The sequence below is a fragment of the Tupaia chinensis genome, unplaced genomic scaffold (assembly GCF_000334495.1).
Source record: "Tupaia chinensis unplaced genomic scaffold, TupChi_1.0 Scaffold143830_1, whole genome shotgun sequence".
Classification (NCBI taxonomy): Eukaryota; Metazoa; Chordata; class Mammalia; order Scandentia; family Tupaiidae; genus Tupaia; species Tupaia belangeri.
The window spans coordinates 24,103-28,519 of NW_006203680.1; positions in this window are offsets into that span (position 1 = coordinate 24,103).

Consider the following 4,417-nt stretch of genomic DNA (forward strand, 5'->3'; position numbering starts at 1 on the left):
CCTACCTTTAATTTTTTTTTTTTTAAGTTTTGCTATAGGGCATTTATGTGAGAAAGAGAGAGAGAGAGACAGTGAGAAATCATCCCCCAGAAGGGATAGCCAGGCCACAATCTCTTTTCCTTCATTCTTCTCTCAGGATTTTGGACACACATGCACATGGACCCAGCATGATTTTTAAGCAGTCAGATCTGGGACTCAAACCACATAGTCAGCTCTGTGGGATCCAGCCACCTTAATTTCCATGCCACGTGCTGGCCCAACTTTTCTCTACTAATATGCATGAGGTTTAATCTGGTCTCTCCACATTAATTCATGAAAAAAATATAAGGCAATTGAGAACTAAGGACTTTTATCTATCTCTGGAATTTCCTAGCACTGAGCATAGATCTGGGTCCTGAGTGGTTACTGAAGATATAGATTAACAATTCAAGACAAGTTTTAGATTAATAAGTCATCAAACTCAAGTACTTCTGATATCTGCCTGCCCAAGAGCTTGAAAAACTATAATTAAAGACCTTCCTTTGGGTTAAGGCAGTAGTGTCCAACTTGGTTTAGGGACAGACCCACCCCCAAACAAATTATATAATAGTTGGAGAAATGGGAAAGGCCCAGGAGCAAGGAGCCTCAGAGCCTACCTGACAGACCTCCCTTCCCCTTCCAAGGCAGTCTCAGAATTAAAGCATCTCTAGGGGATTTCTATAAAACAGAAATGTTTTCTGACAGTGTGAGGAGTCCTGAGCGGCCAATGAAAGAACAGGGAGAGAGAAGGTGGGGCTGGAAGACCTAAGTACTCATTCTGGTTTTGCCAACAAGTCGATGAATGACTCTGAGCAAAACATTTCATTTCTTGAGTTTAGGACAAAACTGCCTTGATCATCAAATAGAGCCTTGAGCATCACTTGGGAAAGCAGACATGAGGGTGTCTGCAAAATAAAAAATGTACAGATGTAATGGATTATTAAAGGATTATCATAGGGCCGGCAGGTGGCATGGCAGTTAAAGGTGCCAGATTCCCACGTGGTTGACTATGGTTCAAGTCCCAGACCTGGCGGCTTGCTTTCTTGCTTTCCCTTTTTCTGTCTCTTTCTGGTCAAATGAGAAATAATAACAAATGGAATGAAATGAAAAATTCTTAAAAAAAAAAAAAAAAAGATCAACTTACGCTTGGAAAATTCAAGAACAGAGAAAAAAATTAGCCTACTTTCCCAAGTGCAGGATGTAGGTCTAGGTATCAAATCTTTGAGATTTGAGAGACCAGCCATATGAACTAAGAGGTAAAAATAAATATGGCTTTCACAGAGGTCTGAAGAAAGCAGACATTAGTAAGGAAAACACTTCCTGTGGTTTGCGCAGGAGATGGTGTGGAAGGTCATCTTTAAAATGTTAGAAGAAAGTGGTTGGGCTTGGCAACTGATGTTAGTAGACACTGAAAGCTTTCCAAATGTCTTAAAAGGCTTCGCATCATCATTCTACACCCAGTCCACTGGTGTGGACTATCCCCCACTCTTTGTGCACTTGTGCATTTTTATGCCTCTTCACCTTACATGCCTTTGCCTTGCTTATGAATGCCTTGATAATCCTTCAGATCAGTTGAAATGAGATACTTCTGGAGAATGATTTGCTCTTTTATTTGTGAGCTCATTTCTTCCCATTATAACAACTGTTGCATTTGTTTTTAAATTTTTTGTTACTAACCAGTTTTGTTAGTTAAACTTAGAGTTTAAGAACAGAAAACACTTTTTTTTTTTTTTTTTTTTTAGGTTTTTGCTATAGGGTGCGTGTATGCAACAGAAAGACAGAGGAGATGAGAGAAATCATCCCCCAGAGGGCACAGCCACACTGCAATCTGTTCTTCAGTCTCGTTTCATGATTTGGGGTATACGCAAACGTGCTCAGTGCGATTTTCAAGTTGCTGGTTCTGGGACTTGAACCGTGGTCAGCCATGTGGGAGTCCAATGACTTAACCACTACACCATCTGCTGGCCCCCAGAAAACACATTCTGAGTCAGCTCCAAAGCACAGTGGTTAAACCCTATGTGTAGGAGTGGGATCCCACATGGACAGCTACAGTTCCAGTCTCAGTCCTGGCAGCTGTTTTTTTTTTTTTTTCCCCAGAGAGATTTTCTTGCTATAGGGTACATGTGCTCACCAGAGAGAGACAGAAAGCAAGAAATAACCACCCCCCTCACCTCAGGGAGGTTGACACACTGCAATCCCTTCATTCTCCTCTCAGGACTCTGGGCACACTTGTACACACCCCTAGGGTGAGCTTTAACCATCTGGGTCCAGGATTTGAACCACTGTCACCTATGTGGGAGTACAGTGATATAACCATTATGCCATCTGCTGGTCCCACCCTGGTGGCTTTAAAAACACACCAGACATGGGGCCAGCAGGTGTCATTGTGATTAAGGGTGCTGGACTCCCACATGGCTGACCATGCTTTGAGTTCTGGACATACTGGCTTGCTTTCTCTCTATCTCTGTCCCTCTCTTGTCAAATTGAAATAAGTGAATAAATAAAGTTAAATAATTCTTAAAACACACACACACACACAGGGACCAGCAGTTCACGTTCCCCAAATTCTGAAAGGATGGAGAAATGGAGGAAAGGAATTGTAGTCTGATCCAACCCTATGGGGGATGCTTTATCTCTTTCCTCCTCTCTGTTTTTTAGAGAGATTTTTGCTATAGCGCACATGTGTTTACCAGAGAGACAGAGAGAAAAAGAAAGGGAGAAATCAGGACCAGCAGTTAGCATAATGACTATGTTGCTTAACTCCCACATAGTCGACCATGGTTTGAGTCCCGGACCCGGTGGCTTAAACTCATGCCGGGCGTGTGTGCGTGCGTGCGTGCCCAAGATCCCAAGAGGAGAATGGAGAAGGGATTATGGTGTGGCCATCCCCCTGGGGGGTGATTTCTCGCTTTCTGTCTCTGTCTTTCTGGCGAGCGCACACGCCCTGTAGCAAAAAAAGTGAGAAATCAACCTGCAGGGAGTATGGCTACACTAGAATCCTCTCTCCTCCATTCTCCCCTCAGAATTTTGGGCACCCACGCACACATGCCTGGCGAATTTCAAGCTGCCAGGACCAGGATTCAAACTGCGGTCAGCCACGTGGAAGTCTAGTGCCTTAACCACCATGCCACCTGCTGCCCCCCATCCCCTTCTTCTGGCAAGTGTGCACATCCTCAATTAAAAAAAAAAAAAAGAGGGAGAGAAAAGAAAAAGAAAACACATTTTGACTCTCCAGTGCCTACAAGAAGGAAGGAGCCCTTCTTGAATAAACTGTATGATTACTGGTACCTAGAACTATCCCCAAAACATGCATTTTCCCATTTAATCCTTACCACTATGCCAAAACAATTACCTCCCATCTTTTACAGAGGAGAAATCTGTTGCTGCTAATTCACCTGAGATCACACAGGTAATAAGCCAAGACAAGACCTGAATCCAGGACTATCTGACTCCAGCATCCAGAGAGGGTAATAGTAAACATTTAAGTAAAACATATAAGTAACAACTCTGAATCTAATTAACTGCTCATCAAAAGCTTTCTAGTAATTTGGTTTCCAGGATGCTCTCCTATAGGAAAATAACATGCCTTTTGTCAGCATGAGGTCACTGGTCCAACCATTTGCCAGTTAGTACAGTGGCACCCTCTTATCCATCAAGCTCCTGAGAAACAAATCCATTTTCAGGGTACAGACCACATAGGATTTCTGCTTCCGAGACTGAAGGTCAGATCCTGAAATGCGGTGACTTTACCAATGCCTTGTGGTAAAGCCAGACATCCTTCAGCTGCTAACACCCTGAAGACTCCAGGGGACTACAAACTTAACAGTCCATGAGAAGAACCCTTCCTCACATTCTCAAAAAATTAGGGAACACCCGTATAATATCCTATTTCCCTAGCATCACAAGTTTGTCAGCATGAAACCTATATATGTTTTCAGCCTGCAGCACCTGTTGAGAATGATCTAAAACCACCCTTTGTAAATCACTGAGTGGGCCCCCAGTCCTCATGGGTAGAGTAGTATGGGTTAGTATTTCAGAGAACAGATTTGTCTTTATTTTTATCATCCTGTTTCACTGGCTCTCATATTACGATTCCCTCCTAGCTTGTTTCTTTCCAGCCTGAAATATCCTATGCTTTTGGTTTAGTTTTCCCCCTAGACTTTGGAGTTGATTCCATAAAGTAAAATACATCATGATTTCCTGCTGTTCCTTCCTAGTCTAAGAATATAGGAATAACAAAACACTTCTTGGGACCAGCAGATGGCATAAAGGCTATGTTGCTGGACTCCCACATAGTTGACTCTGGTTTAAGTTCCAGACCCAGTGGCTTAACCCTTATGCTAGCCACATGTGCGTGTGTGCCCAAAATCCAAAGAGAATGGAGAAGGGATTGTGGCAT